The following is a 12,777-nucleotide window of genomic DNA, read 5'->3' as shown; positions in this document are numbered from 1 at the left end:
CCAGTGGGGAGGAAGGGAGGTCACATCAACCTGACCTCTCCCTGGCAGAGTTCAGCCCACCTATTTCCCCATAACCTGGCAGGACCTTCAGTCTCTCCACTGCTCTTCCAGATAATGTAGGATGTGCTTTTTCAGGTAAAGAATGACTTTTCAGTGAGGGGGGTTGGTGTGGCTGGTCTACATTAAAATTTTAGATAAAACAAACTTCCTGCTTCTAAATTGATATTTTGAGTAATAACACCTGGCAGTAAGGAAGCATTCACCTCAGCTACACCTCATTTATCTATATTATAGATATAGATATAGATCTATCTATCCATATATCTGTATGCCCTTCCTTATTATCTACTATCAGCACCAAAAATACCAAAACTTCCTCAACACCTATATGATTAAATGTTGATTCTGTGAAAAGAAGCTTTGCACTCTCAAGACCTGTTAACTACCATAACATAGGGATGATTTACAGTGGCTCGGAATTTTCCAAAGGGTCCAGTTACAAGTTAGTGCAGTGTTTATAACATTATAATTGTTTTGTTTGTTTTGTTTTGTTCTTTTGGCCGCACTGCGCAGCGTGCAGTATCTTAATTCGGGACCAGGGATCGAACCCGTACCCCCTGTAGTGGAAGTGCAGAGTCTTAACCCTGGACCGCCAGGGAAGTGCTTATAACGTTATAATTTTCATAAGGGAATTTAAGAACCTTCCCATATTGGACCTTTCTGTTTATTAAGAGAAGACTTAGGATACCTGCTGAGATTACGATTTCCTCTGAGAACTGCTCAGAAATGAAGGCAAACAATCAAACAGTTAAAGAATTACACTTAGGGCTTCCCTGGTGGCGCAGTGGTTGAGAGTCTGCCTGACGATGCAGGGGACACGGGTTCGTGCCCCGGTCCGGGAAGGTCCCACATGCCGCAGAGCGGCTGGGCCTGTGAGCCATGGCTGCTGAGCCTGCGTGTCTGGAGCCTGTGCTCCGCAACGGGAGAGGCCACAACAGTGAGAGGCCCGCGTACCGCAAAAAAAAAAAAAAAAAAAGAATTAAAGTTAGAATTACACTTAGAATTGGAATTATGGGTTCCCTACCCCAATAGCCATATCACTTGCCTAACCTCCATCCCTCCTCACCCACCCACCAACACACACATAGATTTTTTTTCCCCCCATAAACAAACCTGATTTTTGCACACCTTGAAGTGGCAAAGTTCTTCAGAGGAGGCTGGGTCCGCCTCCAGCCCCCGAGGTCTCATTGCTCTGGCCATGGTTTGGTTTGGGCACAGCACAAAGCAACTCCAGCCAACAGCACATGAGAGCATATCTGTCAGGATGCCTCTGGCAACGCTTTTCTCACTTTAAAGAAGGGCTTAATACAAGGACAATTCTTTTCTCTACCTCTTGACTTTGTCACTGGAACCAGAGGAGCCATTCAGGGACCAAGGGGACAAGCTCCAGGACACAGAGATAAGAGTAACACATGTCAATGGAAGCCATGGAGAAAACAGATATATCCTGGAGTCTAAAGTCAACCCTGAAACTATAGTAGTTCCAGACATCTTGTTTTATTGAGTGTATCTTAGCTGGGATTTTTAGGATTTGCCACAGAGAGAATAGAGTACTTTCTGCTATTGTGTCAGGCATTTAAATTCTCTTTAGTTGAAGAAACAGACTCACAGACATAGAAAACAAACCTATGGTTCCCAAAGGGGAGAGTGGGGTGGGGGAGGGGTAAATTAAGAGGTTGGGATTAACATATACACACTACTATATATAAAATATGTAACCAACAAGGACCTACTATAGCACAGGGAACTCTACTTAATATCTTGTAATAACCTATAATGGAAGAGAATCTGAAGAAGAATAGATATATACATATGTATAACTGAATTGCTATGCTGCACACATGAAACTAACATGATATAGTAAATGAAATATACTTCAATAAAAAAAGAAGAAAAAAATAAAAAAAAATTATCTTTAGTTGAGTTTCTGCCTATAAAATGCAACATGAGATTGGTTTACCTTTCCATACATGTTGTGAAGAATACAAAACCAATAAATTTTAAAAGGATTAAATACAATATAATAGCTGTTATGTATTAATGCACATAATATTGTCACATAATTCTTTTTCCCCTGTGCTAGCTCCACAATTTGCTCATACTTATTTTTATGTAGTATGATATATAATAATTGCTTGTTTATTTGTCCTTCTCTCCTTTCTAAGATATATGAAGGTGGGAACACCTTATTCTTTGTTTTCAGAGGCTTAGCACAGACCACAATTCACGGTCAGGCCTTAACTATCCCTTGTTGAATTGAATTCAATTTTATCAATAATGAAAATGAATATGTTAAAGAGTACCTTCCTTGGATGTTCTGCAAGGCATAATTAGATACTAGAGATTTTGCTACCTAGAATTTATAACCCCAGTGAATAATATCAAGTTGCATTGCACAAACATGACAAACACTAACCCAAATTGATCCTCTTTTCATATTTCCTTTCATTTCACAATGTTGATATTCTTCACCCCAATCCATTTTCACATTTGTTAATGACACTTCCAAAGTATTTTATTGAATTTTTTTTTTTTGGCCATTTTCACTATCACTGCTCTACCTCTTTTATCCCATTAAACTAGCTTAATGAATTTTCTACTCTTCCAGTAGTTTCTAAAGCTACAATTTTAATCACACAACTTCCTTATTCAAAACCTTTCAACAATTCCCCACAGTCTACAGAAAAAAAAAAAAAAATCACACTCTTCAACTTGGCAATATAAGTTCTCCTACAGTCTTCCCCCAAACTACTGATATCCATTATTGATCCACAAGTATCTTATACTATGTCCCATCTAGTCTACTTACTGCATCTTTTCCTAGAACATGCCCCATGGAAGACCCACCATACCTTTGGGCTAGCCATTACTACTTTATGTCTAATACATGAATCCTAATATATAAAATTTACTTTCTAAAACTCTCCAAGAAGCTCTTTCTAATACTCCCATAATACTGTCCCTTGTACCATGTTCTACTTTATGGGAGTTATTTTGCATGTCTTATATCTCCCACATAATATAAGCTCAAGGATGGTATGAGCGTGGGATTGTATCATTCAAGTACCTCATATACATCATCCTAACTCATATGGTAGCAGGCATAAGTTTAATGTGAACACAATTTGAGATGCACAGAGGAACTTCCCCTCACTTTATTATACGGGTTTACTAAAAGGAGATATTTCTTGGAATATGTAGTAGAAGTTACAGAATCAGCAAGTCAGAGCAACTTTATAATGAACATTTTAACTAGTCTTTTTTCTAAAAACACATTTAATTATATATTTCTGTAAGTGACTAGAGTATGTTTCTCTCCTACCTGCCATGTGGTAAAGAGATGTATTATAAGCTTCTTTCTGATACTGAAGAGGAGAATGAAGTGAAATCAAAAGTGTTCATTCCATTGGACAAAAACAGCAGGTAAAGATCTGACTCGGTAAATAGAATAATAATTGGAATATACACGTTTTGGAAGAATGCGCCTCCTTCTATTCAAAGACTTGGAACATGTTTAGATAACTGTCACTGATATATTTCACATAGTTTTTATTCCTCTAGAAAATCATTCTATTCACACTAACACTGCAAAATTTAACATACTCAACTATTATAAGCACCGTTCCTCAATAAAAAAAAAAAACCCTGTTTTTTACAGTATTTAAGACCAAAAGAATTCCTTCTGTTCATCCCAATTATATAAGTATTACTACCACCACTACCTATCTGATCTTTTCAACACCTCCACAAGTCTCTTGGACAAAGGCACTGCTGGCTGTCAAGCAGACTGATGGCTTTCACTGAGCAGCCCTATATGTAAAATTCAGAATTCACTTTAACAGTCATTTGAACTGTCACTGTATGAATTATGGACTGAAGCACATTCTGCTTTGCCATTTCAAAAGGAAAGCTTCTTGTGAATATTAAACTAGAAGTGGGAACGGCATTTTCAAGTCAAATGATTTAAACTACATACCTGGGTTTAGAAGGAGCTTTAAAAAACTATTTTGTTTCCATGGAGAAAAACATCTCAAATTCAAATGATCTTGTACTTTTATTATAATAATGTATATATGTATGTATGTGGTGCACATATATATTCATAGCTGTGACTTTTTTTTCTTTTAAAAATATCTTCCTTATATTACAGAATTAAAATTCTTGGAATCTTTGTGTAAACCACGTGTGTTAAATAATATAGGAAGATCCAAAATGAATTGAAGACATGACTTTTTCCCTAGAAAGTTATATGTTATACCTGAAATAACATGTCAGTAATTATAAAACAACATCATGATATGTAAAATATATTGAATAGCCTGAGTGATTTCAAAGATTTCATTAGTAACTCTGGCTCTGTGTTTGATTTTGGGTCCAATCATGAAGCAGGGGGATGACGTGAACAGGAAGAGATGCCAGGAAGCCTCAGAACGTGGTGTGATACCAGCAAAGGCAATGAAGTGGATATCAGCATGGGAGGTGGGGAGTGATTTCTGTGAGTAACTACAATGACTAAATTTCAAAAAGCAGTTTAGGAAAAATTAATGAAGATATTATGTGCTCATAGACTGGAAGAATTAATATTGTTAAAATGTCCATACTACCCAAGGTAATCTAGAGATTCAATGCAATCCCTATCAAGATTCCAATGGTTTTTTTTTCACAGAAATAGAACAAACAACCCTAAAATGTATATGGAATCATAAAAGACCCCAAATAGGCAAAGCAATCTTGAGAAATAAGAACAAAGCTGGAGGCAACATGCTCTCTGATGCCAAACTATATTACAAAGCTATAGTAATCAAAGCAGTAAGGTATTAGTATAAAAACAGACACTAGATCGATGGAACAGAATAGGGAACCCAAAAATAAATCCATGCATATATGTTCGATTAGTTTACAACAAAGGAGGCAAGAATATACAATTAGGGCAAGGACAGTCTCTTCAATAAATGGTGTTGGGAAAATTAGGCAGCCACGTTGAAAAGAATGAAACTGGACAACGATATTACACCACGCAAATAATTAACTCAAAGTGGATTAAAGACTTAAACATAAGACCTGAAACTCCTAGAAGAAACCATAGGCAGTAAGGTCTTGACATAGGCCTTGGTGATCATTTTGAATCTGACACCAAAAGCAAAAGCAACAAAAGCAAAACTAAACAAGTGGGACTACTTCAAACTAAAAAGCTACACAGGAAAGGAAACCATCAACAAAAAGGCTGCCTACCAAATAGGAGAAAATATTTGCAACTGATAAATCTGATAAGGGGCTGATATCCAAAATATATAAAGAATTCATACAACTCAATAGCAAAAAAGCAAGCAATCTGATTTTAAAAATGGGCAGAAAATCTGAATAGACTTTTTTTTTTTTTTTTGCGGTATGCGGGCCTCTCACTGTTGTGGCCTCTCCCGTTGTAGAGCACAGGCTCCGGATGCGCAGGCTCAGCGGCCATGGCTCATGGGCCCAGCCGCTCCGCAGCATGTGGGATCTTCCCGGACCAGGGCACAAATCCATGTCCCCTGCATCGGCAGGCGGACTCTCAACCACTGCGCCACCAGGGAAGCCCTGAATAGACATTTTTTTCAAAAAGACATACAGACGGCCAAAAGGCCAAGGAAAAATGCTTAGCATCATTAATCATTAGGAAAAAGTTAAACAAAACCACAGTGAGTGGGGTGGTGGTGGTGGTGGTGGAATGAATTGGGAGATGGGATTGACATGTATATACTAATATGTATAAGATAGATAACTAATAAGGACCTGCTGTATAAAAAATAAAATAAAATAAAATTCAAAAAAAAAATCAAACCACAGTGAGATATCACTTCACACCTGTCAGAATGGCTATTATCAAAATAACAAATAACAACTGTTGGAGAGGTTTTGAAGAAAAGGGAACCCTCGTGCACTGCTGATGGGAATGTAAATTGGTGCAGTCCCATGGAAAACACTATAAAATTCTTCAAAAAATTAAAAATAGAACTATGATATGATCCAGCACTTCCACTTGTGGGTATTTATCTGAAAACAAGAAAACACTAACTCAAAGGATATATGCAACCCCATGTTCATAGCAATATTATTTATAATAGCCAAGATATAGAAACAACCTAGGAGTCCCCTGATGGATGAATGAATAAAGAAAGTGCAACAAATATATATGTGTGTGTGTGTATATATACATATATATTTCAGCTAAAAAAAAAAAATGAAATCTTGCCATTTGTTACAAATGGTGTTGGGAAAATTGGGGAGCCACACTGAAAAGAATGAAAATGGACAACGATATTACACCATGCAAAAAGTTAACTCAAAGTGGATTAAAGACTTAAACATAAGACCTAAAACTATAAAACTCCTAGAAGAAAACATAGGCGGTAAGGTCCTTGACATAGGCTTTGGTGATCATTTTGTATCTGACACCAAAATGGTGTCAGATGGACCTTGAGGGCATTCTGCTAAGTGAAATAAGTCAGACAGAGAAAGACAAATAAAATATGATCTCTCTTTCATGTGGAATCTAAAAAAATAATAAGTTTTTTAAAAAAGAAAAAGCTCATAGATATAAAGAATAGATTGGTGGTTGCAGAGGGTGGGAGAGGGAGTAGGAGAAATGGGTGAATTGTTTGTTTTAGTTTAAATAAATTGATTTATTTAAAAGAAAAAACTGGGCCTGCAGTTTGAAGACATTGAAAATGTGTTTCCAGGAAAAAAAAATTAATGGAGGAGTCAGTTAATGCAGAACATTGAATACTGGGCTGAGCATTTTAAATTTTACATAATAAGCATCAGTGACATGAATATTATGTTAAAATTATGTTAAGAAGATTCTGATGAAAATGCTTAAGTTGAATGAGACTTGAGCTGGCCATGGAGATTATTGGAGGTGGGGTGCAAAGAACAGGCTTAGAACAATGAAGCATGCTAGCAAGAGCTATATTAATTTAAATAAGAAGGAATGAAATGTTACCGATAAAGAATAGATGGAGATCAAGAACTAACTAAAAAAAAAAAAAAAGAACTAATTAAAAAAGCAAGCTGAAAAATAATACAAAACTATGGTGAGTTTTGAAATGCAGAATTCTGGAGGATTATAATGATATTGGTGATGGTGGATAAACTGAAAAAATATTCTAGTTTGAGGTTATTTGTATCAATTAATTAGCAACCAGAAGTCTGCTATAAAAACTATGTGCTCAATATATATTTCTATGTATATGAAGATATATAGGGCTATATAAATAACTAAATTCAGGATATTTACAAAGTCTTTATATAATGTTAAATTGTATGATATGTACTTTAGGTATTTGTGGGAAAATAAATGAATTAATCTAACCTTTGTGAGGAGGTGAGAATAATTACAATTCAGTCTTGTGTTTTGGTTAGAATCTTCGTAGATTCTCCATGAAGTGAGTCATCCTACCTACTATTGAGTACATTTATACTTCCGGTTCACAACGAAGAATATAACCCTAAACTCTTTGCATTCTTAATTATTAATCAAAACCATCTATATAAAAAACGTTTTTAAGGAAGATTACATGACAGACTCAGTAACCTCAGGAGTTTTTTTTTTTTGTCCTAAAATATGTATCTGAAATACATGTATGTGTGTCCTGTAGATCTACTTTAAGTGAATAATTCTTTCTAGTTATATCAGCACCTGACAGTGAGATGTCACAAAAGTCTTATGAAATTTGCTCTTCTTTTATGACAGGAAAGTGGGTGAGGATATTGTACACTAACCAAGATCCACGGGACCAATGTCCTTTCAATTTGAACACCAAGAAAAGCTGTATTTCTCCTGAACTGCTGGTTTATTTCTCATCTTATGTGACCAATCATGTCTTTGCTCTAACTCTGTGGTCCATCTCTGGTAACTACATAGGAACTCATGGAATTCATATCGTGTACCAACTCTACACCTGATTCATTTTCACCCCCTTATTATATTTTTCTTCAGCTGTTTTTTTTTCTATTTATGCTATTGCACATAGTTATGTGAACCACTGCAAATCTTTTTTGGAACAGGTGAAACATACTAATAGGTACACCTAAATGTTAAGGCCTCCATCAAGTAATTTGACATTACCACATTTAGATGTCATAACATCTCTGCAAGAGGATTTTCATGATCACCAGCACAATTACTGAGAAAAATGAATTTCAGGTGGGTACAAATACCTTAAGGAGTAGAAGTATAAGTAGAAAATCCCAAAGTTCTACTGAGAAACATAAAAAAAAAAACCTAGCCATATCAAAAGAAAGGTAATTGTTGTGAATTGTTGTGACTCCTGGGATATCGATTACCTTTAGCCTATTTCTACTATAAATAAATAAATATTTAAATAAACAAAATCTCTGCTTTGTTTGTTTCACTAATTTCCTATTTCAATCCACTTTATTTAGACTGTCAAAAGAACAATGCTCTATATGGAGAGAGGAAAAATTATTTTCTCCCAGAAAATATTACCAACTTCAAAAATTCCATAACTTTTCTCGAGTTACTCATTGTGATGCTAGCTTAAAGGGATGCAGATGCTATGTGATTCTTTTACCCTTCCAAAGCATTCACATTTCTTTGTGTTTTGTTCCTTCTGTTATTTCACAGCATTAAATCACATCTGTTTAGTTGTAAACATAGGGGGTAGGCATAATAATTAGATTCTGGTTCTAGCTCTTAGGATTATGTAATTTGGAACAAGTCATGAATTTCTGTACCTCAGGACATTCATCCTGTAAGAAGGGGAGGATACCAGATTCCTCAGAGCTGGTGTGAAGATTCAGTGAAATAATACATGGGACATGCATAGAACAATGTGTGGCGTTCTATACCTTCTTCAATATCATCACCTATTTTCACTTCATCTTCTGTATTTTCAGTAAAGAGGTGGAAGAGCACAGGAACTCTTGTGGAGAGATAGGCAAGAAATAGAAACATCATACAAAAGCTTCCATCTACAATTTGCCAGTGTCATCATCCCATGGTGTGGTCGTGACTAAAGTCATTGCCATCACTCCTGACTGGAACTTGTGCAGCTTACTAATCACCAGATCCAATTCCTAGCGGATGGAGTAGTATTTCAATTTTTGACAGACCTGACACAGCAGGCTGTCCATTATTAAACCACACATCTGGTCCCTCTTGTTAATAACTGGTTGTTTGCAAAATGTGGACAATCTGCAAGTCTTCCCACAGGGAGTTAAATGAGGTTGAAATGTGTTAACCCACTTTTATCCCTATTCACACAGTGATTTACAAGATGGGCTAAGTGTGCCCCCGTAATAATTCATCATTCTGTTTCTGTGCAAGGTCCACTGCAAGACAGCCAAGAACAAGCTGTCCTTTAGTCCTTAGATTCACTGGTTTTTGGCTTTGTGTGCAAAGTCCATTTCTTGCACATACATAGTGTGAAAAGTAGAAATAATACAACTCTGAGTTTAAGAAAGGCGCACACAGAGGGAAATGATTCTCACTCTTTAAAGCCGTGGCGTAATGGCAGCAGTGCTGAGAAGACTAAAGCACAGTCCAAAGAGAGGCCCGGTTACGAGTCTGAACAGGAAAGGGGTCCAAGAGTTGAGACTTGCTGTCAGGCAACAGTGCCCTACAGACCAGCCAAGCTTGGCAGCCTGGGTTTCTGTTTCTACTTCCCTTCACTGCTTCTATTTGTCAAAAAAAGACAAAGATAAATATGATCAATCCAAGACAAAATCGGGGAGAGAAATCTCACTGCCCCCGGTCACCCTTTTCCGCGGATCCTCTTCTCAGTTTCCGCAGGAGTATTTCCCCCCTACTCCTTTCAGGTGACTAGGACTTTCCAGCCTCTACCGAATCCCTTTCCCAACTCCAAACCCATCCCCACTTCCCAGCCAAAGAGGACAGGTAAATCTAATACCACTGGAGCACTCAGCTTACACAAATGATTTACTCTTCTGAGTATGTGCAGTGGTTCTTCCTTCCCTTGAAATTATACTACATCTCAGATTCTCCTTAAGAGAATCTAGTTCTGATTATTGAGGAATCAAGGTCAGATATTTTGAATTCACTCTTCTGCTTCCAGATGATCAGATATGAAGGACCCAATGCCATTCTTACAGTGCTTTCTTGCCTTCACAACACCTGGGTTTTTATTTATCTTCTGCAAGCACGTACATGGTCACTCTTGCACATGAGAGATATGCAATCAAATATCACAGCGGCTCAGGGTCATGCAATACCCAGACACTGTAACAAATTATGAGGCCAAACATACACGAACAAAGATTTGGGTTGGAGCGATGGAGGAACCTAAGGAACCACAGCCTATGCTCTGTAACACATGAGTATAACAAAACAACAGTGACATAATACAGAATATTAGAAAAGTTATCAAGATTAATGATTGTTGTAGGCGAAAGAAAACTAATAATGTGATTTGGCTGGCAAAGTAAAGCTCATGATTGCAAAATGTGGCAAATTTAGTGCTCGCTTCCGCAGCACATATACTAAAATGTGGCAAATTTCTTCATTTCTACGTTAATTAGAATCGAAGTACAATAATCATTATAAATGTGTATTAGGTATAAATATTTAATACGGATTATATTAAACGTTTGACAGATTAACAATGTTCTATATTTTATTGAATTGCAAGGGTAAAATATCTATGCTCAGTCTTTATAATTTGTTCATAAAGTTTGGTCATTTGCTTACAGCTTTAAAAACCTTACATACCACCACCATGACTACCAGAAAGAAGTTTCTGGCTCAGCTTAACTTTATCCACTCTACTTGGGCGGTACACTCAGTATGAAAGGGGACTCCCGCCCACCACCCGCTTCACTCACATCCTAGTTTTTACTACTCCACACAGCCAGTTTGAATTTGTACTGAGGCTGAGATTTTCTCAGTGCTACAGATGCACCTTTTTCTTTTTACTCTGTTCTCCAAGTAGTTTTCTCTTAAATTGCAACTTGATTGCTGTCTAATTATTAAGATACTTGTGAAAAAAAAAATCATGACCTATTAAAAAAAAATCCCATATCCAGTCAAAAATTGTCAAAGAGTAAAAGTAATTGTCCTTCTGGATTATTACCTATTGTTTTGATTACTTTTACAGAGAAATTTTAAATTAGCAACTTAAGACTCAGGAAAAGCATTAGTTTAAAGACATCTTGATTGAAGGTATTAAATACAGCTCAGAAAAGGCCACCCTTATTAAATTTCAAACTATAAATATACAAAGCTACTGGTTAAATTTCACTGTAAAAAGTATTTCTTCTTGTTTCATTTTCTAAAGGCAACTTAGACAAGCATGGCACATAAGACAACATTGGCAACACATAAATACACTAATAAAAACAGATGAGCCATCAATGACAAAATGATATATAAACGATAAACAAGAGCATGATTTTTTTTGCTTTTTTTTGGGGGGGGGGGGTATAGTTCTTTTACAATGTTGTGTTAGTTTCTACTGTCCAGCAAAGTGAAGTAGAGTTCCCTGTGTTATACAGCAGGTTCTCATTACTTACCTATTTTATACATATTAGTGCATATATGTATAATCTCCCGATTCATCCCCCCCCCTTTCCCCCCTTGGTGTCCATACGTTTGTTCTCTACATCTGTGTCTCTATTTCTGCCTTGCAAACCGGTTCATCTGTACCATTTTTCTAGATTCCACATATATGGGTTAATATACGATATTTGTTTTTCTCTTTTTGACTTACTTCACTTTGTATGACAGTCTCTAGGTCCACCCACATCTCTACAAGAGCACGATTTGAAAAAGCCAATAAAAGTATCGCATTCACTATTAACCTAGCTACAGGTACACGTGATGACTAAAGATATTGTTACTTTTTATTTGGTACCAATAATGAAGACCAAAATAAGCTTTCATTTGTATTACTTCTCTTACTACCTTTCAAATCTATTTTTGCAGAAGTTGAGTTACATTACTAACAGAGAAGGAAAAAAGTATGCTAATTCTGATAAAACAATAAGTTAGCTGAAATCATTTTCTTGGTCATCCATCTGGATTTATGTCTTTCTACCCATCCTCTAGACTAACTTGAAGCTGCAGTGGAGAAGCTGTTTAGTAGAAAGTTTAATCTCCTTAAAATGTCACATACCTTATGTGGAAAATGAAATTGCTACATTCCAACTTCCTTCACCCAAGATTTATTGTACATAGAGGTATCTTGAGAAAAGTGTAATACTCACAGAAGAGGTATTACAAATAAGTAACCATATACAAAAAGTGGATATATAAGAGTGGTTAAATGGAATCAAACTTTAAATTCCAATAAATTTGAAATGCCGTATTTCAATTTTATTAATAAGAGTAGGTAAAAAGAAAAAATCCATGTTTTTATATAAAATATGAATGTCTGAATTATTGGTAACTATTGAAAAATAATAATTATTACACTATCTTTTTCTCTGCATTTTATATATTATATATATATATATATATATGTATGTAAAGTCAATTTTTGCACCATTACCTACTTCACCAGTAGGTAATTTTTTATTGCCTTATTCAAGGAGATTTCTCTTAATATAATAGTGCTAAAAGACACCGAATAGTCTGGGTTTTCTGATAATAAGTGCTTAAATCATTTTTATAGATATTGCATATGCATGGTTGGTTCCACTATATAATTAAACAGTAAAAATAACATTTCGTTCTTTTTAATAACAATTAAAATATTTTAAAAG

At 35.9% G+C, this 12,777-nt stretch overlaps 1 protein-coding gene across 2 annotated transcripts in view; it reads right to left on the bottom strand.

Moving 5' to 3' along the window:
* Positions 1-12,777, bottom strand: part of KCNT2 (potassium sodium-activated channel subfamily T member 2) — a 369,346-nt gene that overhangs the window by 351,492 nt on the left and 5,077 nt on the right. The window lies entirely within an intron of this gene.

Source organism: Grampus griseus, assembly GCF_964374135.1.
Source record: "Grampus griseus genome assembly, chromosome: 1".
Classification (NCBI taxonomy): domain Eukaryota; kingdom Metazoa; phylum Chordata; class Mammalia; order Artiodactyla; family Delphinidae; genus Grampus; species Grampus griseus.
This window is presented reverse-complemented; position numbering and strand designations above follow the sequence as displayed.